The sequence below is a fragment of the Trachemys scripta genome, chromosome 4 (assembly GCF_013100865.1).
Source record: "Trachemys scripta elegans isolate TJP31775 chromosome 4, CAS_Tse_1.0, whole genome shotgun sequence".
Lineage (NCBI taxonomy): Eukaryota > Metazoa > Chordata > Testudines > Emydidae > Trachemys > Trachemys scripta.
Window position 1 is genome coordinate 126,698,112 of NC_048301.1, and position 20,979 is coordinate 126,719,090.

Sequence of the window (20,979 nt, forward strand, 5' to 3'; positions counted from 1 at the left end):
TCTGTGTTGAATTAATTTCCTGTGTGTGTGTGGTTTTTTTTTTTTTTTTTTTTTTTGCTGGTTCTTTGTATACTCCATGTTCAAAAAATCATTTAGAAAATTGCAGGGAGCATAAAGATGGACAAATCTCTCCTGCCTTCCCCACTCATGGCCAAGTTTAGAGAGGAGAAAGATCTATTGTTAGGTTATCAGGTCCACTTCCACACCAAAGCAGGATTGACTAGGGATGCAGAGCATCTTCCATTCACTTTGAGAGAGGGAAAGACAGAGAACCCCTCTGTTTACTTTGTGGGGGTCTCCCCCAATTGCAGAGTGAGAAATGAGATCTCCTCTTCCCTGGCTCTGTCACTCACTGGAGAGAGAGGTATCCCACCTCCTCCATTTGCTGATGGGTAGCCTAGGTATCAGAGGATGACAGAAACCCATCCCTCTTGTTATGAGGACCCCTGCTCTGTGCTGGTGCGGAGTCACACCATCAGCAGTGTGCCACCATTGCCAGTCAGACACCCTTACGCACAGGCCACTGCGACTAATGGTGTCAACAAACCCCAAGCCTGGGAGGTGGCAGCTGACCTCACTTCATCCTGCACTTCCACCCCATGTTTTAGCAGCGCTGAGCGCTTCAACCAGTGACCTCGGGCAAGTGTTCTCCAAACTCTGCCTTGGCCTCAGACTCCTAATTGGACCAATCCCTGGCTCTTCCGGACAGGCTGCATGAGCTGAGCTGCAGCAGCTGTTGGCAGCCCAAGGCCCGTGCTAATCTGGGAATTCTATGACAGGAAGCACACGCCCAGCCAACCTGCCAGAAGACAAAGCCAGCAGTGTACACATCAGTTCCCAGGGGTGTTCCTGTGCAGAGCTGCGGCTATTTTTGAACGTTTCCCAGCCCTAGTGCCATGCTGGTTTATTTCCAGGGGCTCCATGGAGGCTAGGGTACGAGGCAATCATGCACCTGCTTTTGCCACATAGCTATGGATGCAGGACTGTTGTGCTCCGGCACGGCCAAGGCACCCAGATGGCTCTCCATTTCCATTAACCCCTGTCCCATATATTCTATGATGTTGCCAAATTTCCCATGGACACCCTCCCTCACCGCAGAATCATGCTCCACCATCTAAACTTTAATTGGTTTCAAAATATCTTACCTAGTTGTTAGGGCCACAAGGAACCTTCTGAACGTGCATGTCATTCCTGAACCTGGCGACAGCCTGAAACAATAGCTTTGAGAGGTGTGAACTATCCCTGTTCACCTCCAGGGAGCGTTTACTCCGAAACCAGGAACAGCAGTTTAAATGGCAACCTGGTTCATTATTTCACTGCCGATCATTTCCGCAGAACTATCCAGCCAGCATGGAACATCCCATGTTCCCAGCCTGCCTTCCGGGGTGCCAAAAGCCCCAGGTAACGTCTGCCCACCTGTCAGAACCTCCAGCCAATGCTTCCAGAGCAGTTACGCGCCATCAATGCAACAATCCGCAGCGCATGGAAAACTAGCGATTGAAGGATAGAGACAAGAAATTGAATTTGACAGAAACATAAGTCACTTCTACCCTGCTTGTATTTTGGGTCAGTGAACACCCCCAGTTTGTAATTGACCTGGACTTCCAGCGTGCTGCACCAGAGTGCTAGAGAATCCAGGTGCAGAATGCTGCAGTGACCACAGGCCCTTAACCCTAAGGTAACCTTTAGGGAGCGACACTGTGTGCTCTCACAGTGCTTTCTCCAGGATACAGCAGGGTTTAAGGCCTGACCTAACTTTATCTCCAAGGAATCCACCTCCCACGTTGTGAAACCATTTTGGCCAGCCATTTGGTTGGAGGCAGAAGTGTAACATCCTCCAAGATCTGCACTGACCCTTCTGTCTTGGAGAGGCACCTCGCTGGTCCCAATATATCTCTGTGCAGAGAAGGATGGGGCTGGGATTTATTGCTGCAGCAATAGCTCCCTTGCTGTCAAGCGGTAAATGCAGTGGTAATTAAATGGGAGACTAAGGTGATTGGCTAGGACTGACGGCAAAGGGAAATGGGATGGCTTCGTGGAATCTATCTGGAGGAAACTCAGATGTGTACCTTGTATGACTGTGACTTCTAACTCAGGCTTATGCAATAGAGCACGCCGTTAGGAGCAGCTCAGGGCTGGGAAGTGAAGCCGAGTGGTGCTTACCTAAAGGCCCTGTCCTGATCTTTACTTATGCAGCAGTAAATCTAGAGTAACTCCAATCCAGGAAGTGAGGTTAGTTTGAATTTACATTTGCCTAACCAAGATCAGAATAAGTGGAGTTTTAATAGTAATACTTAGCTTGCTCCAGGTCACTCAGCAGGCCCATGGCAGAGTCAGAAATAGACCCCAGGTTTCCTGAGTTCTAGCCCAGTGCTCTCTCAAACTGCCTTTTAGCCTGACATAAGGCCCACCACTGTGGTCCTTACTTGGGCATAACTCTCCTTGCCTTCAGCAAGCCTTTAGCAAAGTCTCTCACAAGAGGCTATTGAAGAAATCAAAGCACCACAGGTGAAAAGCAAAGCACCGTCATTGATTAGAAAATGGCTAAAGACAGCATTGGAATAACACTTGTCAGGACAAAACCTTATAGTCAGGTCCCCCTGAGTTCCACTCTAGGGCTGATGAAGTTTGGTATATCTGTTAACAGCCTGGATAAGGGGCGAGCAGTGAGATGGCAGAGTTTGGAGGGGACACACAGTTATGTAGATCAAAGCCAGAGGAGCCGGCGAGGAATGTCAGAAGTTCTAAATAAAGCCAGGTAAATGGACAAGCTGATGGCAGATGCATGGTAAAGCACATTGCAGTGAACAACTTGAGTTCATTGCCACAAGATGTCATTGAGGCTAAGAGCTCAAAAAAGGATTGGACATTTATATGGCCAATGAGAACAGTCCTCGCTATCTTAGATGGGTTAAAATTTATAAAGGATATATGGATTCATAACAGAAAGGCAGTGTTGCTTAGTGGCTTCAGCACCAGACTAGGATTTAGGAGACCTTTGTTCTATTTCCGTGGCTCACTTGCTGGAAGATTGTAGGCAAGTCACTTCCCTGTTCTGTGCTTCAGTTTCCTCATCTGTGAAATGGGGATATTGATACCGAGCTCCTTGAAAAGTGCTTTGAGAGCTACTGACAAAAAGTGCTAGGTAAGAGCTAGGGATTATTCCAAATCCTCCTGCATTGGGATATAAACCAACAAGAAAGATTTTCCTGTGAACAGATTCCTCCGTAATGATTCACTACAGGGGTTCATGCACCTTCCTATGAAGCAGATGCTGTTGGTCACTCTCAGATGGGATGCTGGACTAGATGGACCTTGGATCTGATCCATTCCTGATGGGAATCTTTCCTGAGTAAAGACAGTAGGATTTGACCTATGAACTTTACAATACACTTATTGCTCTTATCGCTAGATCTCCCAGTGCTTTACAAAGTATCATTAATCCCATTTCACAGATAGAGAAACTGAGGCACTCAGGGGAAAGTCACTTGCACAAGGTCACCCAGCAGGCCTGAGACAGAACTGGGAATTGATTCCAAATCAAGTGAGCTAGCCACTATGCTATGCTCCCTTCCAGTGGAATTTAGACTTTGAAAAGAATGGTCATGGAATGTAATTCTCCAATTAACAATCCCATCTGCACTCTGCCCACCTGACAGTCTGAAGGCGCTTGTCATTAACAAAGTGGTGACAGTCTTTGCTTTGCAAGTAAATGTGTGTCAACTAGTGTGACTGTCAAGGTTTGGCACTCTTGAGCTGTATGTCCTTAGTGATGTTAATTGGAAGTAAATTTACTAAGTTACTCCCAATTATTTCACCATGAGTGAGATCAGAATCTGGCCCATCTACTTCACAAGAAGCTGTAAGATCACATAGCATTCCTACATTCTGTAAAATGTATTTTAAGAACTTTTTGTTTACAAACATTCACATGACACTTGAGAGCAAATCTGGGACATGAACAAATGCTGTGTGATATACAACCCTCTGTAAACCTCATTTTTTCCATGTGTTGACATAACTAGATTATCAAACTGTGGAGCACGTAAAGCATCTTATTGAGAAGATCCATGCTCCAGTGGTAGGTGCCACCCTGGGACATGGGAGACCCTTTGCTACCATAGACTTCTTGCATGACCTAATGTCATGAAACACTCAGTCTCTTTGGCCAGGTCCTCAAAAGTACATAGGTGCCTAACTCCCATTGAAATCATCAAAATACCTGTGTGTCCTTGGAATGTGTCAGGGTTCAATCCAGACCAGTGAGGAGTTGTCACCCCTGTAACTCAGGGCACCTTACATGTTATTGTGCTGTGGCTCACAGTCTGATACCCAGAGCCAGTGTACAAGTCACACGCTGGCTTGCACCACCCAATTATTTTTTGCAAACTGACCCCAACACCTTCCTCTCCCAAATTTCCCCCAAACTGTCTCCCTGCAGAATTCAGCTGTCTCACAGAACGCTCACAGAAGTTAAGTCCATTGCTCTTTTAAAGAGACAATACACTGCAGTTTATTAATTGAACTGGGGTTTGACACATTCTTATTTCAATCACAGCACTGGATTGGTTTATAGTGTAAAAGTAAAACAAGTTTATTAAACAAAAAGTTAAGTGACACCAAGTGTAAGGATACAAATGGTTACAAAGAAAAGTAAAAATAGGTATCTAAGACTAAAACGTAACGTCAGCAAGTTACAATCTTTGCCTATGCAGGTTTCTCATCTATATTCAATTCCCAGAGGGTTCAGCCCCATTGGTTGAAGAACCCAACATTCTGTGATTTTAAGAGCTCTGGCCCCTTGAATCCCCCACGTGATGGACCTCCATGGGGTTCTCTTCCCTGTCTTTTTATACTCCAGTCAACCTTTGTAATGTATTCTTTGAAAAAGCCCAGACCAAGCTTCTCTCTCCTGCTGGGGTGTAGATGCCCTGCTGTCATCCGAAAGCTTATTGGCCCTGCTTCAAGAGATAGGAAGGCTCATAGGGGTGAAGTCTCCATCCCCCTGTATGCAAATTGGGCTTCCATTGTTTTGATTCCTCGCAGCTTAGTTGACATTGGAGACAGGAAAATAGCTGCCTTTACTCCTGTCTGGGAGAAAACCTATTGCTCTCGGTGTTTGGTCACAGACTTTAAAGCATAATATCAGTGAGTAGCCATAACTCATAGTGTTAATGCAGACATTTCACAGTGATATTTAATTCCCAGTATGTCACATAAAAGCCCTTACAGAATACATTTGCGTAATACAGTAACATTGTATAGAATTAGTTGATTCAACTGCTTATCAGTTGAGGTCCAGATCCCTCTGTTTACATACCTAAGAGGCTGTCTCCCCCACTAGTTTGATGGCTTTGTTTAGCTTGTTTATAGATGTACCTTCATTGTCACTTCATCGATGACCAGGCTGGTACAGACAGGCAAATACACATTTCTTTGTCCAGGACAGACTGGGCTTATGCATTGCTTGCCAAGCACATTTTAAGAACATAATTCTAGCAAGTATTTATAACTCTGTGCACACCCCCTCCATACACCACGCAAGAATATTAATGATCAGTGAGTTATTAGTTTTCCAGTGCTATATTACTGGACCTTTTGGGGATATACTATGACAACAGTGTGTTAGGTATGGTGAGTATATCAAGCCCCACAAGAATTGCTGACACAGAGTAGTGAACCACCAATGGACCTCTGTGTCACAGTCTCATACAAGAACAACTTTACAACAGCTGAGGATCTGGCCCAATATTTTCCAGTAACATTCCTGCTTCTCTATGTGTACGTCCCAGATTTCCTCTTTCCAAGGCATTTGTGCAGAAATAGAATCTTCAGACTCAGTTCAGATGTGCACCTGATGATGTCACAACCTTGGTCAGTAGCATGACAACTGGTTGCTGTGGAACTGGATGTAATTTAACCAACAAAGGATTCTTAGGACTCCAAGATGGGGAAAATAATGAGCAGATGCACTGTTGAGAAACAAAGATCCTGTTTTCAGGCAAATCCTTCATGTCGTGCTTGGAATGAAAAGTAATGCAAATGCTGGAGGCAAACTGCAAAAGAAAACAGACATTGTTTTGTAAGAGCGGAAGAGCTTAGTTCGTCTACATGAGTGAGCTTGTCAAATATGCACCATGGCCCTTCTAGAGGCTTGTCCACATGGGATAATAGCCTACTATTGCAGCAGGCTAACGGCACTACTTCTTTAGCGCAAAAAAGCAGAAGTATATGCTTTCATGCTGAAGGTGCTGAATTCCAACCCTGTTCTGGTGGGGCACATTACACCAACACACTCTGTTTTATTCCAAATTTCAATCCACACCTCCGCCACCAAGATATTGATTGATAACATCCACAAGAACATGAGGCAAAAGCATGACAGCACCAGAATGTTTCCATTGGCTGAACATATCCTGAGGGCCGGACATTTGCACCTAGCAACTTCAGAAAGCTGCATATGCAGGCCACTTGGGCAATAAGAGGAGGATGGGAAACAGACATGAAGTTTAATCCTTGGAGGGCTGAGTCTGAGCCATCTCAGTTCCAGCCTATTAGCGTCTCACTTCCTATCATTTGGCATGAGTCCTGGCTGTCTTCCTGCTCCACCCCTAAACAAAAGGAGAGTCTTCCTTTCTCTTCCCAGATGAAGGCCTTGGATTCTCCTAGTGTGGGATCTTCCAAACATAACTCCTATGCCCCCAGGTGGGTCATCAGAAACAGGGATTGAACCTGGGAACTCTGGATCTCAATGCATGAGCCGCTACTGCCTGAACTGAAAGAGCCAGCTCTTAGACTACGTCTGCACTCATGGCAGCATGCACAGTACAGGTACGACACATATAGCTACATGCCACAGTGAAGGCTGGCCGTGTCCACACTTGTCACTGTGCAGTGCAGCTACGTGCTGCAGTGAAAGGCTCTGGCAGCTCCCCACTTCCAGAGCCTTTCACTACAGCAAGGAAAGGCTCTGGCAGGTGGAAGGCAGTGGTGAGCACTTCTTGGGCATGTAGACAGCTCTTCTAGGATATATACTCTGGGGGTAGGACACTTTACTCACCTAAGCCAGGCCTTACCGTCTACACTGCTGTTTATACCCATGCTAGCTGGGCATGCAGTGTCTGTACGCTAATGCCACAGTAAGTGTAGCTGTTCCTTTAGCCATGGCAGGTACATCAACCTCCATGAAGCTTAGCCACCACTAGAGGGGGACAGAGTGCCATACCTAGTAGGTATAGCGTACATAAACTAAGCAAGATTGGGTCTGCTCGATATTTGCATGGGAGATGGCCAAGGAAAATCTAATGTGCTGCAACGGTGTGTGTTTAAAGCCCTAGCAACATCTTTTCTATATTCCTGACCAGAACTGTGGAACAACCAAAGGACCAGCCCCCTGAAAATCCATCCCAGGTTTTATAATGAGCGCAGTACAGGATGGGGGAGGACCTTGGGAATTTAATCATTGCCAGATGCACGGCCAAGCGGTCGGACAGGATCAATGAACCTCAGTTATTCACCTCTCAATCCATATTTTTACACTGCATTCATCATTCTAGCTGTGGTCTAATGATACCTCAGCAGCAAGCACTGTGGCTTGGATTGGAGCATCTCCCAGTAATCTGAAACACAACCGTGTTGTCTCTCTGAATTAATAACGAACTAATGTCCCAGCACAGGGCTAGGGTTTGCGGTGCTACCAGAGGCCTTCAGATGAGATGTTAATGGTAGTCCTGACTGCTTGGGGCCATTAGAGAGAACATGGTGCTTTACAAGTCGGTGTGATTCATGTCCCAGTTTGATATTCCAATTGGGGCAATTGCATTCTGCCACCACACAGCCTCACGCCAATAACCGTGCTTCACTTCCTGTCCTAAAGAGTTGAGAGTGCTGCTGGATACCTTTCAAACAGCTAGTGCCCCTTGCCCAGCTGAGGCCAGATTTTCAGGAGCTCGGCAATCCACAATTAGAGCCAGGTTTTCTAAACAACATTCCGCCCCCAGCATGCTGAGTTCCGAGCCCTTCTGAGAAGTCTGCCCAAACTGCTGTACCTTAATGGTAAGTGAAGGGATCCTTATCTAGTGTCATTTACAAAATGCTTTTGGATCTGGTGGGCTGAAAGGTGCTGTATAATATGTAACATTAATCTGCTATTATCCACAATCCAGTTTTTAAAAGCCATCCATGGTCCTGTAAATAAAAAAGTCTCTGTATTTCCTTTTTTAATAGCCTCTGAACCATGCATGTGTAAGCGGGGGAATGGTCCCGCTACTGTGGGGAACTTTCCTGGCTTCTGCACTACCCCGGTGAAGTGGGCTAGCGAAAGGATCTGAGTCCTTGCTCCCACTCCTTTTACCCAGATGCCTCCCTGCCCTTGAGGGCTCCCCTTCCACTCTCCTGTCTGGCAGAGTCCTCGTAACCCCAACAAGGCTGGGCCCAGGATTCCTGGGGGGCTCAACCTCCAACCCTGCTGTGGTCACCTAGGACAAGGGCTAGGGTGTCCCCACTCCGGGGTACCCTCTCTGCACTGGGCACCTCCCTGACCCACTGATTATTCCATACAATTTAAAGCAAATACAAGTTGTTTAATTAACAATCTAAAGAAAAGAATAAGGAAAAATGGGAGAGGTTAAAGGAAAACACATCACCCCGCTCTGTGGCAGGGAACATCACAAACAGTGTCTCTGGACATAAGGGCAGTTCCCAGTCTGTTCCTTGTAGGTCCCAGATTTCCTTCTCAGACCCTGGCTGTGCTGCAGGGATGCTGCGGGTTGTACACTTGCAATGGTGGTGGCCACACAACCCCAACACTTTGAGTGGTGGGACCCTTCTTCCCAGCGTCAGCCCCCCGTCGGGTTACGGTCCCCCTCCCGGTCTGGCCTGCGAGGGCCCTTGGCTAGGGGTGTCTTTCTGTGCTGGGCCCTTTGCCCAGGTCCCCCCTTGGCTGGCCCCACTTGCTCACCACACCTGGCTCTGTGGCTGCAGCTCTGCTCCCAGCACAGGATCTGCTCTCCCTGGGCTGCGTCTCTGGCTCTGTGGCTGCGCCTCTTTCCCCTCTGGATCTGGCCCGGCTCTGCTCCCTAGCTCAGCTTGGGCCCCTGCTTTCTCCTTAGCTAGGCCCCACTCAGTCTGACCCAGGCAATTCCAACTCACACAGAGGACGAGACCCACCCTGGCCTCCTGTCATGCTGATTAGCCTGCCCGCCCTGTCAATCAGGCTGACCTGGAACATTGGCCTCTTGCCATTGTTCCTGGGGACTGTCAGTCTCAGGGTCCTGATTTCCCATCGACCCCTCCCCTTTTAGTGCTGGGAGCAGCCAACCAAAACACCCCCACTGAATGTTAGTAAGGGGCAACAGTCCCCTTACACATGGGAAGCTACTGTCTCTTCTGTTAGCTTGGGACTGTCTCCTATGGTTTAAAACAGTAATATTCAGACCTCAGTGGTTCAGGAGCCAAATTAGGGATCAACATTACCCCAAAGAGCCACAGTAGTGTGAATTCACTGTTTCATTTACTCTATTATTCTCCCAGCAAATTGACTGACCAAGTTACTATTTTATCAACTACAGTTGATTAATAACACAGTAAAAGCATCCTGATTGGTTAATCATTAAATCACACAGTGTTTTAATATCATGTGCTGCAAAGAGCCGCAGGAGATGCATTAAAAAGCCATAAAAAGCAACAGAGGATCCTGTGGCACCTTTAAGACTAACAGAAGTATTGGGAGTATAAGCTTTCATGGGTAAGAACCTCACTTCTTCAGATGCAAGTAATGGAAATCTCCAGAGGCAGGTATATATCAGTGTGGAGATAACAAGGTTAGTTCAATCAGGGAGGGTGAGGTACTCTGCTAGCAGCTGAGGTGTGAACACCAAGGGAGGAGAAACTGCTTCTGTAGTTGGCTAACCATTCACAGTCTTTGTTTAATCCTGATCTGATGGTGTCAAATTTGCAAATGAACTGGAGCTCAGCAGTTTCTCTTTGGAGTCTGGTCCTGAAGTTTTTTTGCTGTAAGATGGCTACCCACACATCTGCTATTGTGTGGCCAGGGAGGTTGAAGTGTTCTCCTACAGGTTTTTGTATATTGCCATTCCTGATATCTGACTTGTGTCCATTTATCCTCTTGCGTAGTGACTCTCCAGTTTGGCCAATGTACATAGCAGAGGGGCATTGCTGGCACATGATAGCATATATAATATTGGTGGATGTGCAGGTGAATGAGCCGGTCATGTTGTAGCTGATCTGGTTAGGTCCTGTGATGGTGTTGCTGGTGTAGATATGTGGGCAGAGTTGGCATCGAGGTTTGTTGCATGGGTTGGTTCACCTCAACTGCTAGCAGAGCACCTCACCCTCCCTGATTGAACTAACCTCGTTATCCCCATACTGATTTATACCTGCCTCTAGAGATTTCCATTACTTGCATCTGAAGAAGTGAGGTTCTTACCCACGAAAGCTTATGCTCCCAATACTTCTGTTAGTCTCAAAGGTGCCACAGGACCCTCTGTTGCTTTTTACAGATTCAGACTAACACAGCTACCCCTCTGATACTTGACTACTCTTAAATATCTCCAGAGATGGAGATTCCACAACCTCCCTAGGCAATTTATTCCAATGTTTAACCACCCTGACAGTTAGGAACTCTTTCCTAATGTCCAACCTAAACCTCCCTTACTGCAGTTTAAGCCCATTGCTTCTTGTTCTATCCTTAGAGGCTAAGGTGAACAAGTGTTTTTTCCCTCCTCCTTATGACACCCTTTTAGATACCTGAAAACTGCTATCATGTCCCCTCTCAGTCTTCTCTTTTTCAGACTAAACAAACACAATTCTTTCAGCCTTCCTTCATAGGTCATGTTCTCAAGACCTTTAATCATTCATGTTGCTCTTCTCTGGACCCTCTCTAATTATGAACAGGCTCCAGGTGGGAAAAAGAGCCCCTGAGTACATTGACTCAGCCTCCCCCCCTTAATTAGATGTGATGAGGCCTTTAAAAGTAGTCCATCTGTCATTCTGCCTGAAAAGGTGGGGGCTACTTCCTGTGGGAGCCAGGTGGGGGGGGGGGCTTTGTCTCACTAGCCAGCAGCCTGTGCTTCCCTCTATCAAGAAAAAGCAACAAGTAAGTGCTCTGACTCAAGGCCAGCCTGGTTGCACAGCATGGACTCCCTACCCTAGAGAGATGAACAGGTGAGACCCACTGAGCTAATGTGCACAGCTGTGAGTGCTTTGGTCCCTCAGCCTGCTCCCTTTGCGGGGCTCAGACCATTGCAGGGTTTTGGTGTATGTGTGCCCTTGCTAAATGGCTGATGCACATACGTGTGGGGGGAAGCATCTACCTGGGGCAGATGTCTGAGCAGCATTTGTGCTTCAGTCTTGTAGTGCTTTGAAAACTGACCCCTTCCCTGCTTATTTAACTGTGCGTAGGGCTGGGCTCTGATTTATCTTGATGTTTGTCTAACCAGAGCCTGAGCAATAAACAGCATAGGATTCCCCTCAAGGTGATCTCAGACGGGCCAGATGCAAATGCACCAGCTCCTTTCATGGAGGAAGATTGGCGCATTGTTCCATTTGCAAATGGCCAAATCTTTTTCCATGCCTTCCAAAGTAAGGAGCCACTCCCCAGGAGAGGGCAGTGATCCCCAGATGGCTGCTATGGAAGACGGACCGATATTTAGTGGCCTGCTGCAGAGATTCCTGTCCTAGACCCATTAATAACAGGGTAGAGAGAAAGCCCTGGCTTGTACTAGCCAATAATTCACCTCTCAGGGGCTGCCCTGTGTGTCTAGCTATAGTGCCATGTGAGTCTTGTGCAGGGTTCTCCCTGCCAGCAGGTGCAGGTATTAGCAGTCTCCTACTCCTTGGTAACAGTTTGTGCCCTTTTAGGAGTACCCAGGTGATCATAAATTGACCCCAGTGGGAATTGGCAATAACTTACAGTATGTCGTGCTCTGCATGTTCGAAGTCTTGTGCAAGACTGAGTGAGCTAATTAGTCCTCACAAACTCCTTGTGAGGTGAGTGGTGTTATCCCAGTTTTATCGTTGGGGAAATGGAGGCACAAAATGAAGAGACTGGGGTAGGGCCTGACAGAGCTGGCACTAGAAGTCAGGTCTGTCTGACTCCTAGCCGTGTGCTTGTTCCTCCAGACCATTGGGAGTTCAGCTTGGCGAGGTCAGGCTCCAGGGGTCCCCAAGAATCATGCAGGTGGGATGCAGTGTTTCCAAAAGTGTTACTGGGCCAACTAGGATCCCATGAAATCCAATGGCAAAACGCCTCCAGCCACACTAGCACCAGGATCTCTTCCTAAGACCTTGTCTACACTGGAGATTTGTCTCATGTCAGCTGTCAGGGTGGGTGCAGCAGTGCTTAATTTGTAATGAAAGAGGTCCAGGGGCTCAAGCAATTTTTTTTTCTTCATAACTGATGCAGCAAGCCCAGAGGTGCCGGGGCTCTAAGCAGCCAGGCCCAGAGGTGCTGAGGCTGCCCTCGGTTGCAGTGACACAAACGCCTATGGTAGACCAAGCAAGCTGTGACTCTCAGCAGAGTGGCTACCCCCTGCTGGAAATGGCAGTGAGCTCCTCCAATGCAAATGTCCTTGTTTGCACTGGTGAGATGGAGGCATATCCCCAGAGCGTGCAAGGCCTGCACATAACTCCGATGCCTCTCAATCCCACCCAGCAGTACACAACTCCCACGCAGTGAGCCAATTCTCCTTTTTCCCCTGGTGTGACTCCAATTTACACAGAGCTGCTCCATGGAGCCCAGTGCCATAAAACGGCTGCATCAGCCCATTCATTCCCACAGTGCATTTCCTTTCATCCCCACATCAAAGAGGCTCATAAAACCGATCCCAAATGCAAACCTTGGAGGCCATGCTTCCCACGGGGCTACTTAACCGCCGTTGTTCCTGGCACCTTGTTGCCTGGGGAAAGCTGAGCTGACAGGCAATATCTTTTCCCTTCAGCTCCCGCATCTTACCTGCTTTCCCCAGGGAGTGAGTTAGTGGCTCAGCCTGCTGGGGGTGGGGGAAGCCTGGTCATAGGCCCGTCTAGCAGTAACTCAAACTACTCCGTAGCAGAGCATGTGGTTCTACCAAGGCTGTAATTTAAAGTTTGTTTGGCAGTCATGAGTATTAAAAAGTTACCAGGGGAGGGGATGAATCTAAAACCGGCTATTTTAGATGAAGTTTTAAGGCCAGAGAGAAGGGAGGGAATGGAGACCTCCTAGGGCTTGTCCACACTTGAAATGCTATCGCTGCAGCACGTCAGTGTAGACTCTACCTATGCCTCTGTGTGGATTTCTCACACCCCTGAGGGATAGAGTTAAGCAGACTTAATTTTCTAGTGTAGACCAGGCCTTCACTTTCCCCCTCTTCTTAGGCCTGGTGTACATTAGAAAATTAGGTCGGTTAAAGGACGCTGGCTGGGGTGTGAAAAATTCACACCCTTGAGCGGCGTAGTTAAGCTGACCTAACCCCCAGTGTAGCCAGTGGAAGAATTCAGAACGGCCCCTTCCTGAGCTCTGAAGCCGTGAGATTGGGATGCGTGCTTTCACTGGAACTCTCCCACCTGTTATGGGCATGGTGCCCACGGCCTGCACTTAGCACTTGAGTACACTTCCCATCCACTCGCCGATAAGCGTTTTCATTGCTGTACGCTGAGTGCAATCCAGGCAGTGGGGCCAGTGCAGGCCCGTGGGATATAGAGGAAATGCTAATTGACTCAGTAATCAATCTCTCCATGCACACGGGAGAGCTGTTGAGAGAAGCAGCGTTGTTTTACCCTCCAAGCAGGCCCTGTTCAGTGTGGCACCCTGTCATTTTCTTCTTGGGAATAAATTATGTTGATCTAGAAATGGCAGGTTTTCAAGAGTTCAGCTCCCACCTAGGCTCCATAATAAGTGGCCAAGTTGGCAGCAATGCTCAGCGTGTTGGGAACTGGGCACTTCTGGAAAATCTGGCCATGAATGTCTAATGGGTGTAAAACCATCAGGTTTTAGAACATGAGCTGACTGCCTGGGGTGAGGAAGACACTTCCTTTCTGAGCAGGTTGTTATGTAATTTTCAGGTATCTTGTCTTCTAGTGAAGCATCTGATCCTGTCCGCCATCAGGGACGGGATAGGGGCCTATATGGACCCCTGGTCTGATCAAGAATGGCAGTTCTTATGTTACTACCAGTGTCTTTTTATATTTGCATTACAAGAGCACCCCACAGGCCCCAAATAAGTCTGGGCACTGTACAGTCTCTGCCTCGAAGGGCTTGTAGTCTGAAGACTAATAACTTGTGAAGAGTGAGAGGAGGGGGTACAAAAAAACCCTGCAATTCTTACGTGTGTGTGTGTGTGTGTGTGTGGTGGGAGAGCTAGGATGGGGTGGGGGGAGTGTCACTGGAGGAAAGGAGGAGGTGGCAGAAGAGGCAGTGGAAATATGGGGGTGAGATGGAGGTAAGATGTGTAGAGGCTGACGAAGAAGATGTGGAAGAGAAGTAGGAAGGAAGGGGACAGTGAGGGCTCAGGGTGTTTAGAGGGAGATCTTGATTAGGGTACAAGTCAGTGAATGTAGAGCAAATGCATTAGATGGGGAGCCAGTCAAGTAATCAGTGAATCGATTAAACAGGAGCCAATGAAATGGCCAGTGATCGACAAATCAGGCAGTTAGTTGCAAAGTAGTTAAGCCTGTCCACATTGGCCCTGGCCCCCATTGGCAATCAGCTGATCAGACCAGGCAATTAACCAGGAGCGATCTGCTGACTTTCAACCTGTGAAAGAAGTGTGCTGAGTAGAAAGTTACCAGGGGAAGTGTCGGGGGGGAGGGGGTGTCAGCAGGGTGAGGGGTGAAAGTTGGGTGGAGGGGCAAAGAGAGGAGGTGTCATCCAGTCCCTGCTGCTGGCTGCTCCCTGCCTAATGGGGAAGGGCATATGTCAGTTCTCCACCCCATTGGAGAGCTCAGATTGTATTCACCTACCAAGGAAGTTACACGCACAAGCAAATTGTTCTTGGACGTGTTTGCTTTTGATAAAAATGCTACCAAATTTACATGCCAATTACGTGTGGCTGCCCAGCTCTGGGCAAGCTGCCCGCAGGGCCTTGGCAGTTCCAAGCCTAGAATTCCCTGGTCCAATCGCCAGGCCCGGCCCAGCCAGGGAGTGAGAGAATCTCTGTGCCGGAAAAAGCCGGCTATGATTTCCGATAGCCACTCTTTAATGCTTCCCCTAGCCTTGTCCCTTTCCACCTGACTGCGGCGCCTGTCCCAGTGCTGGCCCAGTGTCGCTAATGGCAGCTGCTAATTGGTTTTTTTTGTTCCATACTATATTTAATTTCCCACTATTATTTTTGCCCCTTTTAATCATACAAAAGCCTAAATTTCCCTAGGGAAGTTTATTGGCTCAACTATGGAAATTTACCTGCAACTCATATAGAGCTAAGCCAACAGGGGATTGAGTATATTTTTAAACCCAAGTACAAAGTGTCATCAGTACTGAATTCAATTAACCCTTCACAGCATGGGAGGATGAACATTCTGGTTCATGGTTTCTCTCCTTCTGCTCATCAGCAGCTAGGAGGTGACACTTCATAAATGCAGCTCTTCCCCCCCCCCCCCCCCATAATTTCCTTACTTGGCCTGACCCCCTTCCTCCCCAGGGCTGATCCTCCTCTCCTGATTGCAGCTAGATCATCTGATTCCCAATTCCCAGCTTCCGGGCACGTGTTCCCAGCCAAACTGCATTCTGGCCATGGTGTTTTGTAAACTGCCAAAGGGAATGAAGTTAGCTGCAGGGTGTGTGTGTGTGTGGCATGCTTGTATAGTGTGTGTATTGTGCCCCCTCCAGTAGCTAGTCTGCTCAGAGGATAACCGCTTTCTGTGGCCACCTAATGGAGTTACTCCTTTAGCTCAAGTGGCAGAGGTCTGTGTTCTGGTGGTGAGGTTTGCACCCTGCTGATGACTCGTGGGAGGGGCTATTGCTTATGGCCGTAGAGATCAGTGCAAACTCGGGATAGCTCCGGGGCTGGTCCTGACAAAAGTTCTGAGCAGCAGATGAGTGGCAGGGCTGGATAATCTTCCTGGATTCCTGACAAAGCATCCCCTATCTGCAGTATTGGAAAGAGTCCAACGGAGGGCAACAAAAATGATTAGGGGGCTGGAGCACATGACTTATGAGGAGAGGCTGAGGGAACTGGGATTGTTTAGTCTGCAGAAGAGAAGAGTGAGGGGGGGATTTGATAGCTGCTTTCAACTACCTGAAAGGGGGTCCCATAGAGGATGGATCTAGACTGTTCTCAGCAGTACCTGATGACAGAACAAGGAGTAATGGTTTCAAGTTGCAGTTGGGGAGGTTTAGGTTGGATATTAGGAAAAACTTTTTCACTAGGAGGGTGGTGAAGCACTGGAATGGGTTACCTTGGGAGGTGGTGGAATCTCCTTCCTTAGAGGTTTTTAAGGTCAGGCTTGACAAAGCCCTGGCTGGGATGATTTAGTTGGGGATTGGTCCCGCTTCGAGCAGGGGGTTGGACCAGATGACCTCCTGAGGTCCCTTCCAACCCTGATATTCTATGAATATCCCTAAAACACAAGCGTCTACCAGCTGGAAAGAGCCATAAATTAAGAAATGGACCTGTTGGAAGCTTGAGGGACTTTCTGGTGAAATTGACAAGAGAGAAGAACTTGAATAAGAGAGCAGTGTGCTTTGCCAGTAAATGTGTGTTTTCCCCCATACCATACCGATATCTGTCTGAACTAGCATTCCCTCTCTGCCAGCCCGATTTCTCCTCCTGCCTTAACCAGCTGACTTTGTCCCCCAGGATATTTCATCAGGGTATGTTGCCATGCAAAGGACCCCTTAGGATGCTACAAATCCTACCTTATGAGCGAGCAGATGGGATGGCTGGGAGGAAACTGGCCTTTGTTTAGATGATTAATCGAGTTACCACAGGGGATTATTAAACTCTGCACAAGGAAACATTGATTTCCCCCTCCCTTTTTTAAAAGGAAAATTATATTTGGTTTCTTCAGTGTGCAGCGCTGTAGAAGTTCAGATCAACCCCTTTGATGGGCTGGTTAGCAGGGATCAAACCTTCAGCATTGATGGTAGCAATTCCATTAGATGGAAGTTGCACTGGACTCTTATCCTCTATACTGGAGCAGCCCACTAGAGGGGGATGCAATGCATTTTGCCAGGAGGTTTTGTAGCCCATTTAGGTGTGTTCACGCCCACAATAGAACTGCTGCAACAGATTTCATGGACCTTTCCTATCCTCCCCTCCCATCTTCCTCCACTCCAACCGGGCCACCTCTTTGTCTCTTCACATAGCATCAGCACTGTTGGCGCAAGAGCCTTCTTCCCTGCAGCTCCTCACTGTGTGCAACAGTCTTCCCTGAATCTTTCCCTCTTATTGTCTCTCCTAATTCCCAGGTGGGATCAGAAGTGAATGAGGCTAAAATAAACCTCTGGATCCAAGTAGCTATGAACTTTGGGCCTGTCTGGCTCTGTCTCTTCTGCCCTCCACTGCTCTCTGAGAAGTGTTTTGGGGTGGGAGGGCAGACACCGCTTGCATGAAAGCCGCCACACAGAACCCTGCCTGATTTCACTGTGTGTCTGGGCAGCAGCTGAGCTCAGAACGTAGCCAAAGCCAGCGGGGTGGGAGAGAAACTTGTCTCGCAGCCTAAGAATCCCCCTTTTATGTGCTCTTATTGCCAGAGAATTCCTTCCTCTCTGACTCTGTTACGGATACAAGGGCCCCAGTGTCTCCTCCTGAAACAAAGGAGGCTGCAGTTACTTTCTATTTCCTATTGTGAGCTGCTTGGCTCTTCCAGTGCCCAGCAGTTGCTGGCTGAGTGACTTCAAGTTATTTGTTATACATTCAACCCTGACTTATTGCACCAGATGGCTAGAGCCAGGGCATTGGCCTGTGTGCTGAATTGTCTCAGGCGAGCTTAGGAAGACCTTGTGCCTCAGGTGGGCATTTATACCCACTCTACCACCTCCTAGCGCATGCCTGCACTGGCTCGGTCTGGTCTGTGATCCCTTTGGGGTGGCTAGTGGCCCAGGTGATGCTATCAGGGAGCAGTCTTTGCACAAGTCCCATTCAGAGGCTGCAGTTTGTTCCTGCTCCCTGTGCCTCTGTGAGGGCCGGCACATTGTGGACTGGACCAGGCATCTCCAGAGCTAAAAGCATGAGCTGCTCCTGCTTGAGATAGAGTCAAGGCTCCAGAACTGGGGCTATTGCTGACTCGTGCCCTCAGAGGATTAAGCATATTTGGGGGCTGTAACTCCCCCTGACTAGGGGGAAGGTTATTTGGCCCCAATCACCCCACTCCCCCTTTGGTCTCTAGAGGTATGTCTGCACTGCAGCTGGGAGCAAGGCCCCCCAGCCTGGGTAGACAGACTCTCACTAGCTCACTAAAAATACCCATGGATGGTGGCAGAGACGAGGCTAGCTAGCGACCCAGGGGGTGTGCTTTACAGCCCGAGCCACAATGTCCATGCTGCTGTTTTCAGTGCATTAGCCCAAGCAGAGCCAGCAGGAATCTGTCTGGGCTGGGCAGCTCCATCCCCGCTGCCATGTTGACGTACCCAACTAGCGCCTTAGCTTTTCCCTGTAAAGCTATAGATCCATCTAGTCCCCGTCTCTCTCCTGAGCGCCACACGCTGGCTCTCACCTACGTGCTAGTTTATAGGTGGGGAAACCGAGGCACAGAGCGGGAAGTGACTTGCTTGTATGAGGTCACATAGCAAGTCAGCAGCAGAGCCCAGTCTAGAACCCTGTGACCCACACCCTAGCTGCGTGACCACAGTATTTTACCTCCGCCTTTTCCTCCTTCTCTCCACCCCTTTACATGTGGAGGAGCTCTCAGCCCTTGGCCTGGGCCAGCCCTGGCTTCCCTTTGGCTCTAGGTGTTAAGGGCGCAGTGGCTTTGGATGACAAATGCCCATTTTGGTTATTTAGTGCTGTGAAGGACCATTCCCAACAGGCCCCCCCTTGCCCTAAGGGCTCATGTTAAGGTATCGCCATGTGGTCTCTAACGCAGTTTTGTTCCATATTCAAAGACCCACCTCTGCCAGGCAACCCGCTTTCACCGGTCCCTTCAGACAGGTTGCCCCCTGTCATGTTCCCATCCTACAGCCTTGCCCCACCAGTGAGCGCTTCCCCCTTGTTCCCTCCCTGGCTCTTTGCTCCTGCCGCTTTGCCATGCCATGACTACACAGCGCAGCCCATCACGAACTGGAGGTGATGGACAGCCTGGCTGTGGTCCCAGGCCTTTAAAAGGTGTTTGGCTCCAAAGCGGTCCTCTGTGGCCACCTCTTCCCCTCGCCTGCGTGGGAACGTGTTGGATGAAAAGTGTCTGTGGCTGAGTCCATACAGATGCTGGCGGGAAGGGAAGGCGCCTGTCTACGCAAGGCAGCGGTGTGAAAAGTGATCAGCTTAGCAGGGCGTGCGGGTGGGCGGAGAGGAGCCTCAAAGGAGCCTCTAGGGTGCTGGGCGAGGCGGGAAGGACCCGGTGCTGAAGCAGCGGCCCATGGAGGGGTGGATTGCACCACAGGAAAGGAATGTGTCTGCAGCTGTGCCAGGCATGGAGACCACACCTTGGAGCCCGGGGATGACTCTGCTGTTACTGCACTGAGTCACCAGCCTCGCATCCACAGCCACTTCCTTTCCGGGAGGGAGAAACTCTAGTGTTATTTATCATGTGGCTTAAAGGGGGAGGAAGGAAACTCTTATTTATAACTGCCCTATCTCCCCCAGCCATAGGGCCTGGGGCCCAGAGAATGGCAGGAGCGGGGAGTGAGCACTGCTGGCAGCAGGGAGGCAGGCAGGGCATCCCATGGTGTCCTGTGCCAAGGGGCTGCTCTGCTTTGGTGCTCCTGGCCTAGTTTGCCAGAGGCGCTAGCCATCTGCAGCTCCCACTGACTCCGGCTGGAGCTGCGGGTGCTCCGTGCCTCTGAAAACCAGGCCTGTGGAGTGAAGGAGTGCAGAGGTGAGATGGGGCCGGGAGGCCCAGAGGTGGCCCAAACAATGGCAGGTTTGCTGTGGCCTGTCTCTTGTCTTCCTCTCCTCCTTTCTATCCTTCCTTAACCCCCCCCCCCTCCACCAATAGCCCCTATACACTCGCTCCCTAGGCCATCTCCCTTAAACTGCTCCCTCTTCTAGAAGCAAATTGAGCTTAGTGGTCCCTTTAAAAACCCAAAATGAGAAACTAGACCCCTATGATGAGGCCACCTCCCTCCGACACTACCCAGGGGCCAATCACGGGCTTGACAACCTCTCAGCCCAAGCCTGGCCCTGGAGGGTTGAACTATCAAGCTGTTGGGTCTGAACCCAGGGCCTGCAGTGCTACAAGCATGAGTCATTACAGCTTGAGTTAAAGAGCTGGGCTCTGGAGTGGGGAGCAGCAACGTGCCCCCGCTCTCTTGGACTGGGGACGCACAACCCATGTGTCCAGTGGCTCACGCCTCCACTTGGCCGCCCATCTGTCTGACCAAGCAGCTAATGTCTATTCAGACCCAAAGGGCTTAAGGCCTGCCCTCGGTCTACCTGGCTATGGAGTAATGGGCCCAATCCTGGCCCTTTCCTTCACCCGAATTCCTGCTGTAGTCAGTCAGTAGGGCTTAAGCATCCATTGGGAGCCCTGGGTCCTCTACCTTGCCCTGCGCATACAGTACATCCTCTGCTCTTGTCTCCTGCATTTAATCCAGTATCTTAAACTGAGACCCGAGGGGTGCAAAACCCACCCAATTTCATACTCCCCCCAGCAAACTGTGGCATAAAAGTCCATCAGTCTGCAAGTGAATAAGCAGAGATTCATTAGGCAAAAGCCACGTGGCAGGCAGTGCCTTTCTGAGTGATTATAGCATGTCTGGGGTGGTGGTTATGATGCAGAGGGCCGATGGCTCAGCTCCTGAACCAACAGACAAATACAGTAATCTCCGAGAAATTGCCTGCCCACAGTGCTGGATTCTTGTTTCAAATAGTTTATTAGTGGCTGGTG

The 20,979-nt window shown here is 49.0% G+C and overlaps 1 protein-coding gene across 1 annotated transcript in view; it reads left to right on the forward strand.

The window, feature by feature from the left end:
- The first annotated feature begins 7,766 nt into the window (after positions 1–7,766).
- The window catches only part of ITPR3 (inositol 1,4,5-trisphosphate receptor type 3), a 106,728-nt gene continuing 93,515 nt past the window's right edge, over positions 7,767–20,979 (forward strand). The window contains exon 1 of the mRNA XM_034767387.1: positions 7,767–8,055. The gene's annotated coding sequence lies outside the window, so the exon portion shown is untranslated. The remainder of the gene's footprint in view (positions 8,056–20,979) is intronic.